The sequence below is a fragment of the Heptranchias perlo genome, chromosome 9 (genome assembly GCF_035084215.1).
Source record: "Heptranchias perlo isolate sHepPer1 chromosome 9, sHepPer1.hap1, whole genome shotgun sequence".
Taxonomy (NCBI): domain Eukaryota; kingdom Metazoa; phylum Chordata; class Chondrichthyes; order Hexanchiformes; family Hexanchidae; genus Heptranchias; species Heptranchias perlo.
Window position 1 is genome coordinate 52,893,346 of NC_090333.1, and position 14,637 is coordinate 52,907,982.

The 14,637-nt window shown below is 44.8% G+C and overlaps 1 long non-coding RNA gene across 1 annotated transcript in view; it reads left to right on the forward strand.

The window, feature by feature from the left end:
* Positions 1-3,059: 3,059 nt before the first annotated feature.
* LOC137325022 (uncharacterized) overlaps positions 3,060-14,637 on the forward strand; it is a 32,638-nt gene continuing 21,060 nt past the window's right edge. Inside the window, exon 1 of the long non-coding RNA XR_010963778.1 lies at positions 3,060-3,268. This is a non-coding gene — a long non-coding RNA (uncharacterized lncRNA). The remainder of the gene's footprint in view (positions 3,269-14,637) is intronic.

Below are 14,637 nucleotides of genomic sequence, written 5' to 3' on the forward strand. Positions count from 1 at the left end.
ATCACTAAAAAATGTACTGATTGCTGTAACCTTATTTTTCCAGTATATGGGTAAGGATGAGACTATATCCATCATGGCCATAGATTCTTGTTAGTTGTATTTAACACTTATTTTATTCACAACGTAAGAACATCAATGATAAGTAATGGAAGGCTAATATGTGGATGCCAATAACTCATTGCTGAGCATATAAAAACACTATATATAATGCTCATTGTCCACTTTATTTGAATTCAAATAAAAGCAAAGGTACTGCTGAATATTTTATAAGAAAGTACTTGCATTTATATAACGCCTTATCAAGTCCTCCAATTTTTTTTTATTCGTTCATAGGATGTGGGCGTCGCTGGCAAGGCCAGCATTTATTGCCCATCCCTAATTGCCCTCGAGAAGGTGGTGGTGAGCTGCCTTCTTGAACCGCTGCAGTCCATGTGGTGAAGGTTCTCCCACAGTGCTGTTAGGAAGGGAGTTCCAGGATTTTGACCCAGCGACGACGAAGGAACGGCGATATATTTCCAAGTTGGGATGGTGTGTGACTTGGAGGGGAGCGTACAGGTGGTGTTGTTCCCATGTGCCTGCTGCTCTTGTCCTCCTAGGTGGTAGAGGACACGGTTTTGGGAGGTGCTGTCGAAGAGGCCTTGGCGAGTTGCTGCAGTGCATCCTGTGGATGGTACACACTGCAGCCACTGTGCGCCGGTGGTGAAGGGAGTGAATGTTTAGGGTGGTGGATGGGGTGCCAATCAAGCGGGCTGCTTTGTCCTGGATGGTGTCGAGCTTCTTGAGTGTTGTTGGAGCTGCACTCATCCAGGCAAGTGGAGAATATTCCATCACACTCCTGACTTGTGCCTTGTAGATGGTGGAAAGGCTTTGGGGAGTCAGGAGGTGAGTCACTCACCACAGAATACCCAGCCTCTGACCTGCTCTTGTAGCCACAGTATTTATATGGCTGGTCCAGTTAAGTTTCTGGTCAATGGTGACACCCAGGATGTTGATGGTGGGGGATTCGGCGATGGTAATGGCATTGAATGTTTCCACTGATGAAGAAACACAGTCGTTGTTGTTGTCTCGGCAAATATAGCTGCCAATTTGCACATAGCAAGGTCTCACAAATAGCAACTGAATGACCAGACAATCTGTTTTTGGTGGTGTTGACTGAGAGACAAATATTGGCTAGGACGCCAGGAGAAATCTCTGCTCCTCTTCAAATAGTGTCAAATGTCCTCCTGCACATATGGGGCCTCAATTTAATGTCTCATCTTAAAGGCAGTACTTTTGACAATGCAGCACTTCCTCAAGTACTCCACTGAAGTGTCAGCCTAGAATACATGCTCAAGTCTGTAGTGGGACTTGAATCCACAACCTTATGACTTAGTGATGACCAAATTTGCAGAGTCCAAAGTTCTTGATTATTTAATTGCTTCACCATTGGCAGCTGTGCCTTCAGCTGCCTCGGTCCTAAGCTCTGGAATTCCCTCCCTAGACCTCTCCGCCTCTCTACCTCTGAATCTCCTCCTTTAAGATGCTCCTTCAAACCTACCTCACCCGTCCTAATGTCTTCTGAAGTGGCTCAGTGTCAAATTTTGTTTGATAATCACTCCTGTGAAGTGCCTTGGGATTATATACGTGCAAATTGTTGTAGTTGTTTATTAAATCATAATTTATTATCTACGCATGATTCATCCCAAAAAACAACTTATTTCTCAGCATTCTCTTGCCTGAGGAAGATGAAGATGGACATCACTGGCAACATGGAAGGCCAGAAATTGTCCAAGAGGCATATTCAAACCCATAAATTGAAAGGAAGTAATACCTTATATGCAGGATATTCCATAGAGCTATCATACAAGAAGATGTGGGATGTTGGATGTTGGTCTGTCACATGGGTCAAGAGTTGGTCTCTCCACCCCACTTTTTGAGACAATAGGAGACAGAGAGTACCCTGTAGGTTCAGGACACCAAAAATAATGTTTAATATTATACAAAGTGTATTTCAGCATCAGCTTAGTGAAATTCCATCTTTAACTAACAGCACACATGTTGGATAGACACATCGGCTTTCTTACCTATCTATTGACTAACCAGTCTGCAATTCTACTCCACAGAGCTCAGTGGTGTTAACTGTCTGGACAGCTTCATATCTGCTGATGGTGAATCCGGCAGGATTGTTAAGAGACCTTAATGTGACCTAGGGGCTAATTGTCACACAGACAGACCCTGTGGCTTCCTCCCAAAGTTTAGAGCTATTGAACAAAAAGAACAATTTTGGAATTAACTATTAACCTTTTCTGTAAAAATATCATGATTTATTTATATCTATTTATTGTGGACTTGTTGAATAAAATATTTTCATCACTTTGCTTAGTCAATAACCTTGTTGCAAGAGAACAGATTACCATTTCAAAATGAAATAGAAAATAACATGGAGTCAGTGTTGTAAGTTGGCTCTGTGTGTTGCACTTTCTCTTTCTGGAGTGTTATATCAAAGTTGCAATACCTTTTAACCTCTGAATATTTTGTTCCTTTCTATAAGGGTATAAACAATCGCTTGCTTTGTGATGGGCAATTTATTAAATTGTTGGATAGTGTAGACTTTCCATTATGTAGTATTTGTTACCCTGTTTACTTAGACTAAGTATGATTATCAAGTTTGTAAAATCACAAATTGTTTAAAAATCATAAAATACCTGTGATTGCACACCATGACAATGAATTTCAATAGTTCCATATGAGACAGCAGTTTCTTAGAGTAGAATATATACTGTAGATTTACACATGTATTCCTGTAGATTTATATAAGTCTTCCTGTAACAGGGAAGATGTTAAACCCTACTTACAATGCATATGTTTAGTGTGCAAAAAATTGGGCAAAATTGTAGGTTTGATTAGATTAATTGTCATTTTGTTACTGTACAGTAATGCATTGATGCTGTGCTTAATCAGTTCCAGAAAATACAAATTTGTTGTAATTACTCCAAAAGGAGTGTCAATGCCAAAATAACCACTCCGCTATCTGAACTGTACTGCTGACAGACTGATTCCACCCAGAGAAATGGCAACAGTAAGGTCATTTAATGAAGCAGCGTTGGAGATACAGCTGGAGGAGATCCCGCAAATAAGATTGGTCCTTTTTGGAGCAGAGGCCATCCTCCAGTGAATAGCAGTGCAGAACGGCCTGAAAGGAGATGGTGGAAGGAGCCCGTGCTATCTCATCTGTGCACCGAACCTGGGAGCAGCTGAGGAAGAATTTTTTATCTCAGAATTTGCCAAGGTATGCACAGCTCATATTTTGCTTAATTTTACAATGTTTCCATACAAGGCATCTTAACAGCACTTTAGTTTAAGTTTGTACTGTGCAACTTCGGTATAATGAAAGAATGTGTGCAAAAGGGTAGTGGGTCGGGTACAGCACTTCAAATAGTACCACCCAGAATATTCAGAGGTTCCCAATTTAGGTTTGTGCCATAATTGATGGACCCCAGAGAAATGTGAGCAAAACTGCATTGTACAGTTGTCTGTACCTTGCTCCTGACACCAGCATTTTTTCTTCCTTATTTGGAGCCAGATACTGGATGGGTGGGACTTGGATGGCTGAATTGACTCAGTTGGCAACCTCCCTCCATGCAGCTTGTATTTGTGCTTTTACTGGAAGGTGGACTTTAGCCTTAAATAGAGCCACCTAATGCAGCAGAACCTGCCACCCTTCAGCATCAAAAATAACAGTACTGTCCACATCTCCACTCCATGTGAACACTTAGTCAACTTCTCTGTCACCACCACAACTTCCTCTTTAATGGTGAGCTGTAGCCCTTTAAGAGCTGCTGCCTTGCTAGAATTTCTGCTCTCCAACCAAGTGTGCAGCTGAGCAAACTTTTCATGTGCCACCAGCATTTTCAAATTAGGGGAAGGAGCTCCCATCAGAAAATTCACTGCTATGGGTCAGCTCACCCCATTTTTGTCATGAGCAGAAATTGCAACCTTCATGTCCACTTTATGTTTTTGCAGATTTTTTTGAACAGCCTGCTCGATAAACGTGTGGCAAGCCGAAAATCACTATAGTTATAGTTGTAGTCACCAGTTTAAAATCAGTTTACCTCCTCAAGTGCAATAGAAACCTGAAAAGTTGGTTCAATTCAAAGATCAGAAACAAAACTGAGCTCATCGTTAGCTAAACCATGCCAAAGCTTAGCAATTCTGATCTTTAAAAGCTAGTTTGCTGTTAACTATCAAACATAAAGGCCTAGAAATTGGTGATGGCCTGTTTTCGGCCATCATGGATAAGGAAGAGAGGGATTATTTATGCAAAGTGAGTTGCATAATGTGGAACTAATGTATCAAACATCAATTGTATTTCCCTTGATCTGCTGCCAGCTTAGTTCTTTAAAGTTTAGATAAAATGACTGTCCACTCACCTTCAGGAAACTGGATTCTCAAATTGACCTTCCATCGAAGTCCCAAATAACGGCAAATTACAAGAATAGCGTATAATTGTGGGTGGGTTGGTGCTGTGCCACAGATCAATGCAAGTTACTCCTTAATTTCCTCCCACGGGCACTGAATCTCTAATCCTGCGCTTCTCATTGTGGGTAAGTGTTGAACGGAGGCCAGGCAGCGAGGTGAAAATCAAAGGAGAGTGCATCATCTGCAACAGAGCGCACCAGTCTTGTCTTCAGACTTGTGGTCACTTTGGAGCAGTTTCAGCAAGGGACGTAAGCACAGGTCACCCATACTCATTGAATAGGGAGGAAAATAGAGGCAGTCTTATCTTTACATTTAAAAAAAACGCATGCAAGCCAGGAATCAGTTGCTTCACTCTCCCTCCACTTTCTTTACTTCTCTCTTTCCACCTCCCTACCCTCCTCCCACACCACATACCATTCTCCAGTCAAGTCGAGTCAATTCATGTCTGGGAACAGGCAGCCTTGTGCTGAGCCTCTGCCAATGTCGATCTGTACAAGAGTCCGAGGAGAAGTCAACCAGATTGGAAAAAAAGGTTGAGGCCAGAGTAAGCAGCCAAAAACAGGATATATATGTAAAAGTCAGGAAAGAATGTGTTTGATCTATTCCAATATTACCTGTATCTGTTCAAATGAGGTTTTGGCTTAATTCTACTAAATGGTCCAACTTGAGAGAAGTCTAGATTCCATCTGCACGTGAGTGATGAGACTCAGCAGCTCTCAGCTTGGCTATGAGGGGAAACATTGCACCTTCTCTCATATCTCATTGCACCTTCTCTCATATCTCCTGCTGATATTTTACATGGCCTTGAGCCACGTAATGGGATTGGCAGTCGCAGGGCTAGAAGTCCTCAGCCCAATGCGCAGGCATTCCCGAAAGCTGGAGAATGCATTGTGATAAAACTAACCGAAGGAAAAATGGAAAAACAGCACCAAGCTTATTACAGTAGAAAGAACAGTCCACTTTATTTTAATGGACAATTCATAGTGTTATAGTAGGATACAGCACAGAAGGAGGCCATTCGGCCCATCATGCCAGTACCGGCTCTTTGGCAGAGCTATCCAATTGGTTTCACTCCCCTGCTTTTTCCCCATAGCCCTATAATGTTTTTCTTTTCAAGTATTTATCCAATTCCCTTTTGAAATTTACTATTGAATCTGCTTCCACCATTCTTTCAGGAATTGCATTCAGATCATGATAATTCGATGCATAAAAAAATGTTTCCACATGTCACCTCTGGTTCTTTTGCCAATTTAAATCTGTGTCCTCTGGTTACCGACCCTTCTGCCACTGGAAACAGTTTCTCCTTATTTACTATATCAAAACCGTTCATGATTTTGAACACCTCAATCAAATCTCTTCTTAACCTTCTCTGCTCTAAGGAGGACAACCCCAGCTTCTCCAATCTCTCCATATAACTGAAGTCCCTCATCCCTGGTACCGTTCGAGTAAATCTTTTCTGCACCCTCCCTAATGCCTTCACATCCTTCCTAAAGTGTGGTGCCCAGAATTGAACACAATACCAGTGTTTTATAAAGGTTTAGCATAACTTCCTTGCTTTCGTACTCTATGCCTATATTAATAAAGCCTAGGATTCCATTTGCTTTTTTAACAACCTTCTCAACCTGTCCTGCAACATTCAAACATTTATGTATGTGCACCCCCAAATCGCTCTGTTCCTGCACTCCCTTTAAAATTGTACCATTTAGTTTATATTGCATCTCCTCATTCTTCCTACCAAAATGTGTCACTTCACACTTCAAATTCAATCCAAATGTTTTTTAAAAAACTACATTTCTAAGGGCTCAATTTTCCAGGGAAATTGCGGGTGCGTTGGGGGCGGGGGAGCTCCAAAAATTGGGGAAATCCCGATTGGTTTCGGAACCTGGCTCCAACCTGCAGACTTCCGGGTTCTCCACTGATGCAACTGAGTGCACGCGCGCCTCCCGAATGCGTAAGTCCCACTGGCAATTAAAGCCGGCGGGCTGATACTTGACACAGTTGTTTAGATAGTTCAAGTAGCTGAACTACTTAATTTTCTCCATATTGAGGCAGGGGTGCAATTTTGAAGCATCCCCAGCATGTTTCCCGTGCTGTGGGAAACACTCCATGTTGCAACAGACATGTTTCAGCCAGCAGCCAGTTGCACATTCAAATGCTTCTTTGACAGATGGGGAGAAAAGGTCACTTATGGCAGCAGGGCACTCAGTTCTTTCAGACAAAGTTTTGGCTGCGAGATCTTTGTGTTTTCAATGAAAATTCTTACTTTCCACTCAAAATTCTTCTGTTTACACATTTTTAACTACCGTGAGGACCTCCTCAAACTCACACAGTCAGGATGGAGGGGGGGCACCATGGCTGCATTTACCACTACATCCGAGGACGAGCAACATCGCCAGCCTCACCAGGCATGGCGTCCACCTCCGCCACTTGGAGCTCCACAACACAGTGCTGCGCCACAGGCACTTGCACAAGAGCACAGAGGGCAACAACAGAGCGAGCAACATCACAGGAGGCACTACCCTCGCCACAGGGTCTACAGACCGAGGCTCAGCTTCCTGGACCTCCCTAAGGAGGCTCAGAGTCAGTCGCCAGGTAGTCGCAGACATCTGCAGTCTCCTTCATGCCGAGCTGCTCCTGACTGGGCCGAGCAGCATCTCCTTACCTGTCACTGTCAAAGTCACCACTGCCCTCAACTTCTTCGCCTCCGGATCATTCCAGGGTGCTGCCGGGGTCTCTCAGTCATCTGCACACAAGTGCATAAGGCAGGTCACCGACAGCTTGTTTCGCAGGGCCTCGCAGTGCGTCAACTTCCCCATGGACGACCTCAGCCAGACGGACAGGGCAGTGGGATTCCACTCTGTGGCTGGCTTCCCATGAGTGCAGGGTGCAATCGATTAAACCCATATAGCAATACGAGCACCTCCACACGAGCCAGGACTGTTCATCAACAGGAAGGGCTATCACTCCATCAACACTCAGCTCATTTGTGACCACCGCAAAAGATTCCTTCACGTATGCGCAGATTCCCTGGCAGCTGCCACAATTCCTTCATCCAACATCCTGCCCCTCTTCCACGCACCGAAAACCCTTAAGGGCTGGCTCCTTGGGGACAAGGGATACCCCCTGCACACGTGACTCATGACACCTTTGAGGAATCCCATCACTGAGCAACAGCGTCGATATAACGACAGCCACATCGCCACCAGGTCTACAACTGAGCATCCTATAGGGCTGCTCAAGATGCGATTTAGGTGCCTTGATCGTTCTGGGGGAGCGCTTCAATACCAGACAGAGTGGGACGCAGTATAGTCGTGTGTTGTGCCCTGCACAACATGGCACAACAGAGAGGGCAGCCGCTTGAGGAGGCCCCATCCACATCTGTCATCCACAATGAGGAGGAGGAGGAGGAACTCATGAGCAGAGCAGCGGCTCACCTAGCTGCTCATGAGGCCAGGGAGTCACTGATATGTGAACGGTTCTCCTAACATCAGAAAGTGAGAAGAGTCCAGTCCGCACACCACCTGGAAAGAGCAGCGCCCGCACCAGCCCCCCACCCCTCCCTGCACAAAACAGTCCTGCAACTACACATACACCCACTGTAGAGTGACCCAATGGGTGGCATCAAGTGTGGGCGTTCATGGTGAACCTCATGAAAGGGCCCTATCACAAAAGCCAGTCAAGAATGGCCAAGACGTGGCAGTAGTGGTGACAATAATAATATTTAATGTGCATTTAACAAAAAGCAAATATAAATCAAAAACATGATCAAACGTCAAACACCCTTGTGCATCCCCTTTGTGCTTACAAAACCTTTGCCTTTCGCTTCAGACTACTTCTACGTGGTGCCTCCCCTGTGGCTGCAGCAGAGGTAGTGGCAGGTTGCTCTTGTTCATGTCCTGACTAATTAGATGCTTTGGGCCTACGCCCTCTGGGTTTTGGTGCCCGTGAGGGCCCCTCCAAAGACTGCTCCACCTCCACCTGTGCAGGGGCAGACTCAGCCACCTGGAGAGCAATCAGCATTGAGGGTACTGGTTGAGAGGGGGACAACGGGTGAGACGTGGAAGCGCTTTGAGTGGTGTCCCCACTTCCATGTCCCCTTTCACCATCATCCCTCTCCTGGGCCAGGGCCACATCACTCCTACCACTCTGCTGGACAACAGTTTGGAGGACATGTGTGAAGCATTCTAAGGCCAGTGCCAGTGTATCTGCCTGCCTGTTTAAGGTGGCGGAATGTTTTTCATCCTGAGTCCGAATGACCATTGTCAGGACCTTAATGGATTCATTTGTGAGCCGTGCTTGAAGCTCAATGGAGGCTACCCTTCTCTCCATCGCAGACATTCCTGCACTTCTTACCTGTGACAGTATCTCAGAGTTGCTCACGTCTCTGTGACACTATCTTAGAGATTCCCTCACGTCCCTGAGACAGTATCTCAGAGATTCCCTCCCGTATCTGTGCCACCATTCCACTGATGCAGGAGTTGGACTCCTCCATTCTCTGCACTATTGTGGAGAGTGTGCGTGGCACCTGTTATAGTACCTCGCAAATGTGCTGCTGTCCATCAATCATTCTCATTTTAAAGGATGGCCTCCAGGGTTCAGCATCTGTGTCCAGCTGAGCAGAGCCTGGAGAGGAGTGCGCCCACTGACACGGACTCTCCGCAGCTACCCCTGCTACCAGTGTCTGCTCGTGCTCACGTGAGTGGTAACTCACCAGGTGCCAACCCAACTAACTGAGGACTAGGACCCACTGAGGTGTGAGTATCTGCGCTGGTGGATGGCTCACTAAGATATGACGGTGCACCCTCAGAGGCTGGCAGGTCCTCTGAGGAATCGCCCTCCGCCATCACATCAGTCACTGAAGGCCCTGTAAGAGAACAGAAAGCAGTATTAAGCATCATCACAGATGTGTCATGTTGCGATGAGCATATTGAGGTGCTGAAGATGGCAAGGCATGTTAACATTAATTCATATTGTGTGTGATGAATGTTTAAAGTTGTGTCACCAGACGTTTATGGGTTGGTCTTGGCCTCCCTGATGGACAGGCAGTCAAGGGTTCGGCTGAGCTCCTACTCCACATCTGTGAGCACGACTATCTGTTGCGTCCCCCCTCCTGTCCTCGCCCTCTCCTGTGCATTTTTTTGTTCTCTTCTCCTAGAAGGAACAAATGTGTGACTGAGTGATGGTGAAGTGGCCAACTGATGAATGCATTGGTTCGGGTGAGTCTAACCATGAAAGAGGGTGAGTATGAGACAGAGACATCACATTGGATGAGGATGGGGTGAGTGGTAATGGTGGGGTGAATAATGGGGAGGTGAGGAAGTGCAGGTAAGTTGAGGATGAGCCTTAAATGGGTTTGAGGAGTGAGGTGATAGAGTAGTGTTGGCAGTGCAGAAAGAGTTGGGGGGTGGGGACAGTGATGTGGAAGACGGAATGTAGGAGAATCAATGAGTGTATTCACTTTGGCTGACCTAGTTAGGTCATTGAAGTGCTTCCTGCACTGGATCCAGGTGCGGGAGATGTTGCTGCTGCTGGTGACCTCCTCTGCCACCTCGAGCCAAGTCTTCTTCGTGGCAGAGGCAGGCCATTTCCTCCCGTCCGCTGGGTAAAAGAGATCCCTCCTCCTCCTCACCCCATCCAGTAGCACCTGGAACGAGGCATCGTTGAATCTTGGAGCAGCCTTGCCCCTGTTCTGCTCCATTGTGGTGTTTGGGTGTTGCTGCAGGAAAAGCCATTGGAGCAATGGCCCTTTAAATAGAGCTCCTCCAGCTGTGACGCGGGTGCGCAATCCGTCCGCTGCACAGCTTTCGGACGGCAAACCCGGAAGCCACGTTAAGTGGCACCAATTGAATCACGATCGCCTGGGAAACAGACATTTTCTATTGGTCGGGTTACCCGCGCGCCGATTCACCCTCCCCCCACCCCCCACTGCCATCCCGCTTCCACTCTAATATTGGGGCCTAACAGACTGTGCAAAATAAAATCCATTGGTCAATACTCCGAGCTGTGAAGAAATCCAATGTGTAACATTGCCTTTTTTACTTACCACACATTCATTTTTGCTTTCTTTCTGCTTCTGGGGCTGTGTTGTGGATGGATTTACTTGTAAAAATTCTATTGGATGTGACCCATTTGAGAACTGGGTTGCAAAATTAGACTTGATTTTGCTGGGTTTCACTCTTTAAGTGCATCTATTTAGCAGCGCAAATTGTGGGAAGTACCAACAGGAATTTTCTTGTAATGTTCGACATAACTATGGCATGACAGCGGCATAGTGCCAATTTTTAATGATAATAATAATGGAAGAGGAAGATGAGCAGTAGAGGCAAGAGGGTCAGAGTGAGGGGCCATGACCGAAGACAGCAGACCACTTGCTATAACGAACCCCCATCCCGAGAATGTACAGACAACGTAGGTCATACTAAGACCTCTAGGGGGAGTTGTGCATCAGACGCACCCATCGGCCACCTGTGTGACGTTCTATAGGAGGACCACAAGCCACAATCGACTGCCTGCAGAGCGTTGCTGCCAGAGATTCAGATCACCATGACCATGAATTTTTTACAAGGAATCTTACAACACCAAGTTATAGTCCAACAATTTTATTTTAAAATCACAAGCTTTCAGGTGAATGACGAAGGGGATAATCTCCGAAAGCGTGTGATTTTAAAATTGTTGGACTATAACCTGGTGTTGTAAGATTCCTTGCATTTGTCCACCCCAGTCCATCACCGGCATCTCCACATCATGAATTTTTACAGTTGCGGATCCTTCTGTTCAGCCACTGGGGTCTATGTAATATCAGCCTGGAAGTTGCAGGTGCCTGCGTTCACCAGGTGACAGGTGCCTTTTTCCAGAGTGCGCCTGACTTCATCAGCTATGACATGTCGCATTCCAGGTTGGCACATGTGACGTCTCGAACATCTGTCAGTCATTGGTACATAGGTGCATACAGCAGGTGTGCCCTGTTTGCACAAACTAATACCGATGTAAAGTTTTCCACTGTGGCCAGGGATGTCCAGGTTAGAGCTTATTCTACGGTGTATTGGGATTTCTCAGAGTCGATGAGGGTTTTTAATTGGACAAAGTAGTCCTTTGGGTTCCTTCTGACAGAAGTGCCGCCTACATGAACAGAAGGGGGATGATTCAATCAATCTCCAGCTGGTGCATGACAATAGGCATTGCATTATGCAAATCACTGCCGGACACCCAGGCAACTGTCATGATGTCTTTATTATGAGATATTCATCTGTATCTCCCCCTTTTCGCAGATGGAAATAATGTAAATTCCTTTACTGTAAAAGAAGCTGGAACTGAACAATTCCAGAGCCAAAAAGACAGCTTCCAACTCTCATCAGCCTATAAATAATTGCACAGGACATGAATGTGGGCCAGAAGCAGACAGTAAAGTCAATATTGCCCCTTTAAGATGACATAGGCCTGCACTAGAACTGCCAATTTCCTAGGGTTATTAAGCTTGCGCCCAATGGCTGTACTCCATGCATGGAGCATGCCCAGTTCATCCGAATCACAGGGGTTAGCAAATTGGTGCAGTCTTCCAGATCTGCCTAATGAGTGCACTTCTGGTGCACAGTGCTGGTGTCACACTCAGTTGCACTGCCCCCGCCTCCCCCTCAGCAAATTTGGCCCAAGTACCTCAAATAATATGTTCCATTTGGGATTGTTCTTATTGGCAAAAGGTTCTGTTTATGAGCAATCTATTAAAATGTTTCAATTTTTAAAGTAGGATTGTTACTGCATGCAGAACATTTTTTGATTTTATATAATAAACATGCTGTTACAAGTGGCAACTACATAACAATAAACAGCCACATAGTATTCAATATCAAAGCTTTAACTATTACAAAATGCTGCTTATTATAAACATGTTATAACACCCAACCTCAAAGATTGGCAGGCAAAACTGTAATTGAACAATGGGCGGCCTTTAAAGAGGAGGTGGTTCGGATACAGTGTAAGTACATTCCCACGGGGGGGAAAGGTAGGGCAACCAGGGAGTGTATGATAGATGTCAGGTTGATAATACACGTGAGAACCAGGCTGAATATAGAAAGTTCAGAGAAGTGAGAAAAAAAATAAGAGGAGCAAAGAGAAAGTATGAGAATAGGCTGGCTGCTAACATAAAAGGGAATCCAAAAGTCTTCTATAGGTATATAAATAGTAAACAGGTAGTAAGATGATGGGTGGGGCTGATTAGGGACCAAAAAAAGATCTACGCATGGAGGCAGAGGGCATGGCTGAGGTACTAAATGAATATTTTGCATCTGTCTTTACCAAGGAAGAAGATGCTGCCAAAGTCACAGTAAAAGAGGTGGTAGTTGAGATGCTGGATGGGCTAAAAGTAGATAAAGAGGAGGTATTAGAAAGGCTGGCTGAACTTAAAGTAGATAAGTCACCCGGTCCGGATGGGATGCATCCTAGGTTGCTGAGGGAAGTAAGAATGGAAATTGCAGAGGTGCTGGCCATAAACTTCAAATCTCAGAGGACTGGAGAATTGCAAATGTTACACCCTTGTTCAAAAAAGGGTGTAAGGATAAACCCAGCAACTGCAGACCAGTCAGTTTAACCATGGTGGTGGGGAAGCTTTTAGAAATGATAATCCAGGACAAAATTAATAGTCACTTGACAAATGTGGATTAATAAAGAAAAGCTAGCATGGATTTGTTAAAGGAAATCGTGTTTAACTAATTTCATTGAGTTTTTTGATGAGGTAACAGAGAGGTTTGATGAGGGCAATGCGGTTGATGTTATGTATATGGACTTTCAAAAGGCATTTGATAAAGTGCCACATAATAGGCTTGTCAGCAAAATTGAAGCCCAGGGAATTAAAGGGGCTGTGGCAGTATGGATATGAAATTGGCTAAGTAACAGGAAACAGAGAGTAGTGGTGGACGGTTGTTTTTCGGACTGGAGGATGTTTAAAGTGGTATTCCCAGGGGTCGGTGCTGGGACCACTGCTTTTTTTTGTTATACATTCATGACTTAGACTTGTGTGTACAGGGCACAATTTCAAAATTTGCAGATGACACAAAACTTGGATGTGTAGTAAACAGGGAGAAGGATAATAATAGACTTCAAGAGGACATAGACAGGCTGGTGGAATGGGCGTACACATGGCAGATGAAATTTAACACAAAGAAGTGTGTGGTGATACATTTTGGCAGGAAGAATGAGGAGAGACAATATAAACTAAAGGGTACAATTCTAAAGGGGGTGCAGGAACAGAGAGACCTGGGGGTATATGTGCACAAATCTTTGACGGTGACAGGGCAGGTTGAGAAAGCGGTTAAAAAAGCATATGGGATCCTGGGCTTTATAAATAGAGGCATAGAGTACAAAAGCAAGGAAGTTATGTTGAGCCTTTATAAAACACTGGTTCAGCCACAGCTGGAGAATTGTATCCAATTCTGGGCACTGCACTTTAGGAAGGATGTGAAGGCCTTAGAGAGGGTGTGGAAAAGATTTACTAGAATGGTTCCAGGGATGAGGGACTTTAGTTACATGGATAGACTGGAGAAGCTGGGGCTGTTCTCCTTAGAGCAACAAAGGTTAAGAGGAGATTTGACAGAAATGTTCAAAATCATGAAGGGTTTAGATAAAGTAAATAAAGAGGAACTGTTCCCATTAGCTGAAGGGTCGAGAACCAGAGGACACAGATTTAAGGTGATTGGCGAAAGAGCCAAAGGTGACATGAGGAAAAACTTTTTTACGCAGCGAGTGGTTATGATCTGGAATGTGCTGCCTGAAAGGATGGTGGAAGCTGATTCAAACATGACTTTCAAAAAGGAATTGGATAAATACTTGAAGGGAAAAAATTTGCAGGGCTATGGGGAAAGATCAGGGGAATGTGACCAACTGGATTGCTCTTACAAAGAGCTGGCATGAGCTCGAAGGGCCGAATGGCCTCTTTCTGTGCTGCAACTTTTCTATGATTGTATGATTCCATTTTGCCATCTTTAGTATTACTGAACATGTAGCTGTTATAGCCGCCAGGACCTGATGTGCTTCCATGGTTTTTTTGCCAACTATTTGCTAATTATTTGCTTATAAGTATGATTTCATTATGAATATTTGCTCCTAATATAGAGCAATAACTTTTTCAAATTTCAGTGACCATTATCTTTTGTTATTTTTGTATATTTAATACCTCCATGGAATATT